General features: G+C 41.8%; 1 protein-coding gene across 1 annotated transcript in view; it reads left to right on the top strand.

The window, feature by feature from the left end:
* The first annotated feature begins 416 nt into the window (after positions 1 to 416).
* The window catches only part of fam222a (family with sequence similarity 222 member A), a 69,711-nt gene continuing 57,320 nt past the window's right edge, over positions 417 to 12,807 (top strand). Inside the window, exon 1 of the mRNA XM_044111213.1 lies at positions 417 to 1,343. The gene's annotated coding sequence lies outside the window, so the exon portion shown is untranslated. The remainder of the gene's footprint in view (positions 1,344 to 12,807) is intronic.

Below are 12,807 nucleotides of genomic sequence, written 5' to 3' on the forward strand. Positions count from 1 at the left end.
CAGATCTCATCAGGATCTTTATTTCTCCCTGCAGACCAGTCACGAAGCAGAACAGCCTGCCGGACTCTCTTGGGTCCCTGCAGGGTTCTGTTCGTCCCATTACAGGATGCTGCCTTCAGTCCTCCACCGGAAAGCTAAATAAGAGCCGAAACGTTGCTTTACTTAAAATAAGTTGATCAAAGATCCCAATCTCCGTCCTGTCACTGCAATTTATATAAAATCCTTCTTTTTGTTATCTTCCGCGTATATAAACAACGTGGTTTCAGACGCTAAGACGCCGGAGCGTCTCTATGGTAACAGCCTTCAATTACCGGTGATTGGCCAACCCGTGGGAATGTGTCTATTCCCCGAGATATGTGATTGGTCGGTGGGCGGTCGGAGCAGCCTGACAGTCTGCAGCGTTCCGGGTTATTGTCAGTCTCGGCGGTTCGGCAGAAGGGCAGGACCGCGTCCCCGGAGCTGCCTCAAGCAGCTAGCTCTTTATTCAGACGGAGCAGTTTCTATATTTGGTTTAAACGCCAAAGAGAGGCGGGTTGAGTTTCGCCACTGAGGTTGCTCCAAGACCGCATGTGGAAATCTGCGTCTGAATCCGGAGGAAACGCATCCAAGAGAGAGAAACCTGCCGACCCCCTCAGAGAAAGTGACGGACGGAGCAGAGCCTGATCGCCGGGATTTTTTTGCATCAGTTTAGGATATTTCAGGCTGCTGCTTTGGCCCTGCCTGGATTTCGTTCAGGGTATATCAACACAAAAATTGCCTGAATCATATTCCTAAACATTTACGTTTGCAATCTACATTTTTTAAAAAATTGTCCATAAGAAGGAGACGGACCCATGCGTAATAACAGCGCTGGATTTTTGGAATACTGCATAAAACAGTCCAGTTTTTCATTGTTTGGAAGTATTCTCAAGCGACAGAAAAGAGCGAGTGTTTCTTTTCACTTTGCTTTCAGAGGTTAAGCGCTGAAAAACGAGAAGCGCTTCTCGGTGCGCAATCCTTCCGAGGACGCTTCTGAGAGACTCCGCCGACCTGCGCTCTTAACCTCCACACTCTATCGGCAGCCAAGTCGAGCTAATAAAAGGGTGGGGGGAAGAAAGGAGGCGAAGCTTATTAACTTTGCATGCTCAAGGCGAGATTGTGGAATCTTTCATTTTTGCATACCACTGGAAGACGAGGATAAACTTAATCAGCATTGAATCTTTGCAGAGAAGCAGCAGCAGCAGCAGCAGCTGGATTTCTGGGGGGAAGCGGAATGAATCCTTTTTAATTTGGCCCAAAGAAGAATGAGGCAGATTGCTTAACGATTGCATGGAGTTCTAGTCTGTAATAAGGAACAATTTATGGTAGGTATATTTAGCATTTTTCCCCTCTTCTTGTCTGAATGCTGTTTTTTCCTGCCTAGATAAATTCTTTTAGGATAAAGGATCGCAACACACGGATGTCTCTGGTTTAAAGCCTTTGTTTCCATACGTGACCCACAATAAACGCAGCGTTGTTAGAGAGAGCGGAATAGCTTTAGGAACTGCTTTGATGTTTTGATATTGGGGCTTTTTCAAATAAGGGTAGCAATTAAGTGTGTTGTGGAGGGCAGTGCACCGCGGGCACCGGTGGCGCTGGGAAAAAGAGAGAGGGAGAGAGAGAGAGAGAGAGAGAGATTGCGGCTCAGAGCAAAAGGTGCGAATTTTTCATCTGTCTATACGCCCCCGTGCGTCACTGCTGTACTGTCTGTTGCAATTAGACATTTTTTACTCATATCATTTCTTACATGTACTGTGTTGGAGGGCTTGTGTCGGGGGTATTCGTACAACGCTCCGGGAAACGTGTGTAAAACTTTTTCACGTAATGCTCTGAGGTCTGCAGCGAGACTGTCCGTCCCTCCAGATGCCTCCCTCCTCTGCACGAGTCGCTTATTGTAGGTGCATCTAAAATTCACGCCTTTCCTCGAATATAAATGCGAGTTAATAAAAGTCAGAGTCTGAACTTTGAGCCTCGCCGGCTTGCTGAGGTTGCTTTGCAATATTTAGCCTCATTGCTCACGCTGCAAAGAGACGAGCTTCACATTATGCTGACTGAGCAGTGGAAGAAAAAAAAAAGCTGCACCAAGTGTGTTTTATCATTAGACTGTACAAGCATCCTTCCAAATTGATCTTCCTCTCGCTGGCTCCAGTCATCCTCTGTCTCGCAGCCCTGCAGATAGGGCCGGCTGACTGAATGTAATATGGAGAGCCCTCCTCCTTCTCATCTTCCCCCACCACCAGCAGCAGGGCGGCCGGCGCCCCCACAGTCAGGGCACCTGCCATCGAGTCCTTCCTGGCTGTATTGAATAAAACATCCAGTGATGTATGAGACAGGAGCTGCACCCGGGGGGACAGAACTGCCTCATTTACTTCCTCCGCTCCGCGCCTATGACCTGCTGAGCAAATTGTGCTCATATTAGCTCTGTGGCTGCTCCTCACCTAAACAAATAGTCTCCCCAGCATAATGCTTGGCTTAACTCAACATGATGGTTGGACAAAAGCAGGGGAGAATGGAATGGCATGGGGGAGTAAGCTTCGATATCTGGGTCACTGAGTTATCTTTTCGGAGTTTGGAGTTGTTCTTTTCTGCCTCTTTGTCTTTTGGCTTACTGTTGGATCATCTTTTGGACCTTCACATCTCCAAAGCGTTCCTCATTTTGTAGCTTTCTTTGTTCATTAAAAAGGAGGATGATTGGTACTTTTAAGATGTTAAAACCAGTGGCCCCGTCAGAGGGGGACCCGTGGGGAACCGTGTTCACCCCTATAAATTTGCGCCACTCTGACTCTGTTGGCCACCCCATTGCCATGCGATATATTATGCTTAAAACGCTTTCTTATTTTCTCCCAGGTGTTTTTTAAGAGTACTTTCCATTTCATTCCTTTTGGGTTTCATTTGTTTCATATCGACTTTCTAATATGCTGGAAAAGAAGATATCTGCTTCAGAAGGTTTGCTATCTGAACATGCACCAGTCTGCGTCCTTTGCACTACTTTGACAACCAATGTTCTAAACTGGTTTTCTGTATCCTACTTAAAGTTTCTGCTAGAAAATCTGGGTTTTATCGCTCCCACTAAATATCAACTACCAGCATTAGGTCGCTTTGCGTTATTTTTGTTTGGTGAGAGGTTGTAATCTGTCATATTTTTTGGTCAGCTGGCTCAAACAGCAATCATCACTAATATAAATAGTGATACGACCAAATACAGTTATTACAAAATATATGTAATAGCTGACCAGTTTTATTATTATCTCTATAATTTGTGAAATACTGAACTAGAATTAAAAAATAAACACATACTGCATGGCTGGAGTAAAAGGGTGCATAACAGTTTGTTGACAGGTAGAAAATGAACATATAGAGTTGATGACTGACTCAGATTTAGTCCAAAAGGGGATAATGACCCAGGGTAAATCCAAAGTAGGTGTAACACTGCATTTTTAATACAGCAATGTGTACAATTAGATAAAATCATATGTGAGATTGTATCATTTTTATGAGCATTCATTTTTATAGTTCATGGAAATATTCCAAAAATGATACATGGATACAAACGGGTCTAATGGTACAAAACTGAACAAGGGGAAAATATTATCATTTTAAAATAAAACAGCATAGAAAGTAACAAATAGGTAAACTGACTCACAGCCAAATTTGCATTAGTTTCCTTACTTTGTCCTTCTTGATGTGACAATGGTTTTGATTTGGGGTGCCACGCCAAAAATACGGTTAGAACCAGCGACCTCCATTTAGAAACCTCCTGGTTAAAACTAAAATTATTTTTACTCAGCAATCTAAATTCTGAGAACTGCAGCATTCCTCTATGTAGTGACAGAACTGAGAATACCTAGATTGCTTATGTAAAGTCCAATCTGTTGTACTCATTAAATTTGCCAACAGCTGGAAGGTCGAGATGTATATTTTCCGCAATGCATTAACAAAAAGCAATACGCTAAGAGAAGCCTGGCATTTTATCAATCCTAGCAACTCAAATTGCATATCGTTCTGATTGATTGATAGCTTTTGGGCTCCTTACCGTATTCTTTGCTTATTAAAAGTGCCTGCCTGATGGGAATAAGTGAGCTGCTCTCATGAATATCGTTAAAGTTGCTGAAGTTTAATTTCCTGTGCTGTGTATTAATCTTTTTTAATCCCTGCATGGTTTGATTGTCTCAACACCTTCCCAGAGGCAGTAAAACTCATTTTGGCACTTAAGATGACTGAAATAGTGGATGCAGACGTGTGTGTGTGTGTGTGTGTGTGTGTGGGTGTGTGCGTGTCTGAGAGCCGGAGAGAAAGAGGAAAAATGTGTGTTGCTCAATATCTACTTTATGTCCAGTCTTACATGTCTATCTTTGGATGGATTTTGTTTTATTTGTAGAAAAATGTACTTTCTAGATTGGAAATAATATGTTTCTTCTGTACATGAAAGTAGATAGATTGCTCTTATGTAAGTTGATTTCATAAACCAGCAGATTGTTTCTTACCTGTAAAATATAAACGCCGCTCAAAAGAACAAACAAGATGTTTCACTCAAAGCAATGTCAACAGTGCCTCATTAGCCACCTGATCAAAGCGTTTCATATCAAAAGTCTTCCGCAGAACCTTGTTTTTATCATGCAGCCAAACAAAAAGAGACATGCCCTTTTTTGTGCATTTCAATTTTGCACGACTTGATACCTCTGCACATTAGTACCTGGGATGTGGCAACAGAGCATGAAAAGACACATAAAACAGAAGCATCACATGTAAGGGACTGCTGAGAAGAATGCATGACTTTCAGAGTATCAGCGTGAATGAACACAGGTGAAAAAGATATTTGGTCTCCAGCTTAATCTAAGTATTTTTCATATTAGGTTGCTGCAGGTAGTAGTAAATGCTGTTTTTTGCACTCTAATGCAAATTATTTAGCACTAAACTATTGTTTGTCACTGTCTCTAACTGTCATATGGGTTGTTCTTAGCCGTCAGATAAAACTTCTGCTCCTGAACGGGGCAAAGTGGGCATGAATAGAACTGGTTACCGTAGGCAGGCAGACAGTTTGGACTGTTGAGGGACATTGCAGCTTTACCATCAACACACTTTTTATCAACAATGCTCAATACAAACCAACACAGACATACCATAACACTAGGTTACAACCATAATTACTTGTGTGTGACCGAGTGGATGAAGCCCAAACTGAATCCAGTTTTCTGTACTTCTCATCACACAATTTAAAGACATCTTCAGGACTCCTGCTGGAAACTGGTGTTGAGTTCAAATTCAGCACAAACGTCTTGTTTTAGAAAAATAACCTTTGGCACTAACATTTAAATATTCATCTCAGATGTTCCTAGATGCTTTCCTGACTGCCAGGAGTGTTGCATAAAAAGTCTTACAAAAGGACTGACACCCCTTGAACTTTTCACCTTACAATAATGCTGTTGTAAACAAATAGTTTAGTAATTGAGTAAACGATCGATTATTCTTACTATTCATCAAGTAAGCAGATAAAAAATCAAGTAAGCTGAATAAATACTCCTGCAGCGCTCTTCCCGCTGTTCGTTTGAACCTGCAGCTCCCGGAGGAAAAAGGCTCAAGGCATCGTCATTTTAAGGATGCTTATTGGTCCCCTGAAAACGATGAAAACCCGGGCATTATCATCAACCAATAAGATCCCCATGGGCTGAGCTTGAAAATCGGACGTTACGCTGCTAACACTTAGCATTCGTCAACAACTCAGGCGGAAATGAGCCCTACGTTACAATCGCTAATGTAAATGTATTTTATTGAGATTTCCTCTCAATCTTATTATAATCCAGGATTTTCCTGATTTTAGCTCCAACCATTTGACCAGTTAGTATGGGTCTCTTGGCTGCCCAGACTATCAGTTCAGGTGCAGAGGCATGTCTTGTAAGGTTTGTTTTTTCTGCCATAGCCTACTGATTCCATTTTCAGATGACAAATTGAACAATGCTCTGTCAGATATACCGTTTTATAACCTAACCCTGCTTTAAACTTCTACACAACTTTGTCCCAGACTTTTCTTTGTGTTACTACTTGCCCTCTAATGCTATGCTACGGTTGAGTTGCACACAAGAACTATATGATAAAATACATGTTTGTGACTGTAGAATAAGCATAAGAAGTATGACTACTTTTCCAGAGCATCATGCATTATCCATTATGTGCCCTTTGGGAGTCTGATTTCCTGTTGTTTTGACCAATCTCCAGGGATTACCTGACCAATACTCTGCTCATGAGACCTTGCCTGATCCTCATCAGGGTTATCTGCAGCCAGTTAGTGCATGATAGACAGCAGCATTCCTCCGACCTCCCCTTCCTCCCCTATAAACCTGAATGGAGTCACATCTCACCAGACTCTGAGGTTAATGTATAGCCTCTCATTTGGTAAGGTTAGGGCCCGCTTGTCCATTTTTCTTCCTCGAGGGTGCCCTCGCAGATATGAAATACAGCCAGCAGACGTTTTCTCTTTTTTTGTGGTTAATGAGTACACTGCCATGACTGCCGTGCAGTTTATAGTTTGTTCCATAACTCAGCCTGAAAAGTGAGGCTATGCTTGCTTCTTCCAAACACTTCTTGGGGGGAAGAGAGAGAATAAAGCAAATCTGACAAGCTCTCCAACAGCAAATTTGCTCCCCTTAAAAACAATGCCGCTCTTGCCTTCCTCATGGTCACATTGATTTGTTCTGGGTGACAATGCAGGCTGCTGTGAAATCACCCCAGCGCCATTGATCTCAAGGAGAAGAGGAGGAGAGGGAATGAGAGGCTGGCGACAGAGCAACATGGGAAAAAATCCACAGCTTGCCCTCTTCAACCTTAACCAGTAATAAAATGAAGGCCTGGGCTGCAATCAGATCAGCCCCTGCTGCACTCCTCCAGCCGCTGCACTGTGGTGTTAGTCTGGGCTTTGATTTGTTTTTTGGAGGCCCGCACATGCTGTTTGATTTGCTATTGTGGCTCGCCATGTTTCATATTATCAGCTGAACTCTTTATTGCTACTGTTTTCCATGCCAGAAGCGAGGCTGTTTTTATCTCACACAGGCCTCTGATTAATCTTCCCCCCTCTATGCTGGCGTACTTTAATCTTGAATGGGAGATATCTGATTCTCCTCGGCTATTGAGGAAGATCAAACTTTAATGGAACAAGGAACTGCACATCATGCTAATCTCCATCTCTCTGCATTTTGGTTGACTGCGCTCCCTTGGGCTTTGTAGCTTTCTGCAGAAGCAGGAAATACATCAGCCAGATAAGATGTTTTCTCTTCATGCTTTGGTAATTTATTCCCTGTCGACAATGGCCACCATTTTACGTCTCTGCTGTCTGATTACCTGGTTGAAGGACGGAAACTGGTAAAAGCAAGGAAAATAATGGACACTTTTGCTCAACGGCCCTCTTAATGAGTTTACTATTTAAAAATGAGCTAATGATAAAATATTACTGTTTCTTCATCACAGTTATTGTCCACGTGGTGGTTTGATGATCTCTGAGGATTTTCCAACATTACCCTGAGCTAGCTTGGTGCTAGCGATTCTTTTGCCTCAGTACTTTATGTTATTTGGTGGATATACCAGTGTCACCTCAGCACAAACCCCTCTCTGGATCAGACAAGAGATTTGCATTGGCATTGGTCATCAAGTACAAAAAAACAATATAATATGTTGAAAACCAGAGTCTATGTTTGTTTTTTTTATCTGCATGATTTCAAAAATCAAGAAAATCTAAAAACCAAAAAATGTAAATTATATGTTGACCTTTTAAATTGAACAAAAGTTGGGTTAGAAGTGGAAGAACAGTGAGGTCAGTGTGCTGCATAGGTCTGTGCTCTTCCTGTAAATCACTTTGTATTGCCTTGTTGCTGAAAATGTGCTATATAAATAAAGTTATCTTCCCTTCCCTTCCTTATTTCCAGCTTATTCCATAAATGCCATTTCCGATTCATTTTTCTAAACATTCTTGGTCATATGGTGCACTCTATTTGGATTGGGAAATCAGATCTTCCAAGTTTCCTGTTGCAGATCCAATAAGAATAACCCCTGAAGTCGAAATTCTGACGGGGAAAAGTCAGGGGTTTGCCGACCAGCCCAGAGTGTAGCATCCAATATGGCCTCCACACACATAAAACAAATAGAAAGTTGTATGAATAAGCTATTTATTAATCATTTGCTTTGTATGTCATTAAAGCAGTAAAATACTAAGATCTCTTCCATTACTGTTTGTCTGCATGTCCCTTCAGTATACGAATCCATACAAATGGGAATAAAAATACACTGTAATCGCCTCATATTGCCAGAAGCAGTTAGCTTAACTACTAACAAACCCCACTGCTTTTCTCACATGTAAAGTCATATATATTTCCAAACTCCAGCCTTCAAGTGAAAGCAAGTGCACTGTGATTATTGTTTGGTGGCCTTAAGAAATGACGCCCCAAACATTTGTTTTCAGAAATTCTTACATATATTATGTTTTGCAATCCTTAAGGAAAATTGAATAAAATGGTCGTACTTTTTCTGCCCGCAAGTGCCATAAATGTCTTGGAGGATGGTGTAACGGTCCCTGAGTTGTTATATCATACAGGCTGAAAGAAACTGAACTTTAAGTTGCACATCAATCAGTCACATGTCAGAGAGAATTGACACGACAATCGTCTGATTCTGGTCAAAAGACAATTTCTCAGTGTAATGTCTAGTTTCTAGTTCCTTGCTGTGTGCTCATCAGTGTTTACACAATAAAAGATCTACGACTGATCAATAACGTTCAACTCTCCTTTGCTTTTGTCAAGTCAGTTTTCATCTGATTCTGTTTTGTTTCTGCTGGTAGATTTGGAAAAAACTGTTTAATTAAAATGTGAGATATTAATAGGGGTTTCTTAATACTTCAGCCGTCCTGCAGCTAAATGTACCAACCCTTTCTGTAATTATTGACCAGCAGCTCCATGTTCAGTGCCTCAGGACAGAGCTTTCCGCTGCATGGATGCATCAAGGTTTGATGCTATTCATTACACCACCGTCGTTTCAGGAACCGTCCTTTGACCACTGCTTTAGTCTAACACTTCCTTCGTATTGCTGAGTAACAGGGCACATTATGCTGACCAGCATCTGGACCGCGACAGGCTCGATGCATTTTGTTGCAAATGGATAACGCTTATGGGGTGTCACACCTCCTGCAGACAGTTTATGTCTGTGACAAAAAGAGGCTATTACCCAATTGTGTGGCCATTGCTGTAAGGTAATGAAATTTCCACTGACTGGAGAAAACAATGTTGTCTGGTACGGAGCTGTAATTGCAAAAACCACCTCGCCATATTTTTTTATTTATTTTTTGCTCCTCTCCCGATTTCATTGTGAATGTGGGACGATTTAATAAAACTCTGGAGATTTTTATCATTTATTGCCAGGCTTGGCAGCTGCATGAGGGAGAGTAAGGCAAGGCATGCACAGATAAAACTCATTCTTTTTATGAATTTTAACCATGCTGGAGACCATTTACAACAGAGCGGGCATGTGACCCATAGGGATATATATTCATGTGTATGCATAAGGTTCAAGCAGGTCGGATATATTGTTAATATAAAAGCACCATTTTCTCTTTCTAAATGGAAGAGTATTCTGGAATTTCCGTCATTTTCTCCCGTGTTATTGTTTGTATCGGGATAGGGTTGAAAATCCAAGGGATATTAGGCCTCCGGGGCAAGGAGCTTCAGTGTGCCTGTTTCCACTCTCACACAAAAACATAGAAATGTTGACATGAGGACATGTATGGACACACACACACACACACGCGCACGCACGCACACACACACTCCTAGCCCTGTTTTATTACCTCCTGCCTGCTGCTGGAATTGCTTTCCTCCCTCGAGTGAGCCAAGCAAAGCCGGCTTTATTGTGTTAACCTATTTGTGTGTCAAGAGCGATTGCAGCGTTCTTTATCTCTGTTTGTATTCGGACGGGGAGACGGCTGAAGGGAGCGAGGAAGAGGGAGAGAGAGAGTGGCAGAGTGAAGAAGGGAGGAGGCGGCTGTGGGGGTTTACAGAAGCCAGGCGAGCCGCTGGAGTTTAGACGGATGGCCGGTCACCTCGCTCCACTATGGAGGATAATGACTGGTTGCTTAGCAATGACCCACCCCCACCCACTTCCAGACTTCCATCCACAGCAATCATCTTTTCTTTTTCCTGTAAAAGATTCCATAAATAATTATTACACAGTGTCCTGTTTTTATAGCAGGGATTGACGAGAGCTTGAGCCAGAGGTGGCACTTATCAACTCACTTTACTGACTTATGCTAGCGGCAGATTGATGCTTGTGTGTTTATATCTGCTCTGTTGGTGGAGTTTGACCAGGATTATGACCAGGCCAAAGCTCTATTTCCAGTCAGATAGCTGCAGCACTACAACCTTTGACCTATGTGATGCTGCAGTGGCGGCGCTGCACTCAAACAAATGCACGAGGAAACATTTGGACTCACATATCCATGATTCTTTGATGGCCAACCAGAGGCCTGTGAGCGCAGCTTCTTGCGAGCTCTTAGGTTTATTAACATTTTTATTGAGTTGAACAAATTGCTGACCTTTTGTGGCATAATGAATAGGCTGGCTCGCTTAGGACACATTTGAGTTTTGGCACGAGTGACTGGCATCTCTCCAGGTTGTTAGACTCATGATTTGTTTATTCAGCAGGTGAAAGTGTTCAATGTTTTGGAGTGTTTTTCAGCGTTTCAGCTGCTTTTCATCTTTTCTGTGCCTTTTTATCCCAACTGCCGATTTTTCTTGCCTCTAATCTGTATTGGAGTTTATTGCCGTTGTTTATTGCATTTTATTTTAAAAAAATGCACCAACTAATCTCCTTGGGATCAAAATCAGACAATTTTGTGTGATCAATGTGTCGAACTCTGAAAAATTCCAACTTTTTTCTGTTCAGTATTCATCAAAACTAAAATCTTTGAGTATTTGATCAAATAGCACACCAACCAAAAGAACATACTTTAACACACCTTTTTGTGCATTATATTAATCAGCCAAAGGTTAGTGGCATGAGTTAAGTTGCTTCAATAGATGAGAATAACGCCTTCCTGCAGAACCTTTATGTCTTGTCTTTAGTAAAAAAAAATAAAAAATAGCCAAAATGAGAATTGGCAGATCAAACCCAAAAAAAGGCATTTACAATTGTCAAGAAAAGGGAAAATTACTGCGTCTTTATTTTTGGATTAGTTTCTTTTAAAGAGAGAAAAAAAATCTTAAGCATGACAAAGATTTAAACATCAGTTGTCACTGATGTTGCCAGTCACATAATTTTTCCAAATCTTTCTTTTATACAGTAATTAAAGTACTTGTTAAATTGCATTTCATGAAAAATATAACACAATTTTACTAAAAAGTCACAGCAGCTAGCACTAATAGCTACCTCACCTCTAGTAGAAATATGCCACATAACAGTCAGTTTGTTGAAAAGCAAGCAGGACAGCTAAAAGCTAAGCAGACATTTGCCTCAATGTTAGTTGCTTAAAATGACACAAACTGAAAATGTGTCTGTCTTGAGAATAAAATTCTGTATTAGAGAAAATTAAAGGCTTACTCTTACCGAGAGATGTTAATTTGTTCAATGTTTTCACATCTCTGTTACTCTGCAAAGTATGTTACATGAACAGCTGATTGCAAGTCCAACTGTGAGTCCTGGGAAAAGACAAGAGCCATCAAAAAAACCAAACCTTTACTTCAGCTAAATTACATGTAAAATAGGATCTCTCATCTGACTATCTGTCAAAGCGTGACATTCTGGAAGTCTTTCATTTGTCTTGCATACGTTGTACAACAGATTTGCTCTGCGCCCACATCGCTGTGGAGCTACATCCAACTTGATGGAGCCGGCTCTGAGCTGTTGTCACAGCTGAAATTTGCTGAACTTTGACCACAGCACACAACTGAGCAGAAAGCAAGCAGTCAATGTGGAAGCAGAGATTTGTTGCAAGCACATGTTCACTGCGTTACAGTGTCTCTTACCACACGTTTCTCTGTTGCTGATTCTCTTCATTTCTGTGCCACTTGCAGATTTATGTCTGTTGGTGTGTTTTTTTGTTTTGTTTTGTTTTTTTAACCACAAGATAAACACATTATTTTAGCTGATAGGACTGCAGCTTTGCATTTTTAGAATAACCAGGATCTGCTTGCTGTTTTGTGCTGTTCTCTGCTGTGGATGAACGAGTTTCAGAGCTCATCAATGCCACTACCAAAGCAGCGATCACCTCTAACGCCTGTGGCGAGCGTAACGATTGCCAGTTCTGGTCTGAAAACCATATTAACCTTTGCTTCAAATATTACGATGTGACAGCCTACTTCTGCAGTTAGGATAACAATTACTGACAATAATTTCACAGGAAAAAAAAAAAATCCACGCTATCCCTTTAAAGAACATCAGCCGTGTCTGATTTTTGCCCATCTGTGCTCTCTCTCCATATCCCGTTCAGTGCCATCTTCCCTCATCCCGACTCATGCACCATTGGTAAAATTGACAGCTTTGCACGTCCTGGGAACTTCAGACGGATAAAATAAACATGCACACACACACACGCGCGCGCGCACACCCACTTCTGTGGCATGCTTCTGTGGCTGCGTCTATAAGAACAGCTGTCCAGCTGTCACGGCAGCCAACTAGTCAGCCACTCTCCAAGGCAACATCTGTAGAGACTGAACGCACAAGGGCAGCCTGCCGTTCTCTGCTCGTCCCCAAAGACCGAAGAAGTATGTCAGACCTTTTGGCTGCACATTACCACTGACCACATCAACCGTATCGCTG

Source organism: Gambusia affinis, linkage group LG03, assembly GCF_019740435.1.
Source record: "Gambusia affinis linkage group LG03, SWU_Gaff_1.0, whole genome shotgun sequence".
Classification (NCBI taxonomy): Eukaryota; Metazoa; Chordata; class Actinopteri; order Cyprinodontiformes; family Poeciliidae; genus Gambusia; species Gambusia affinis.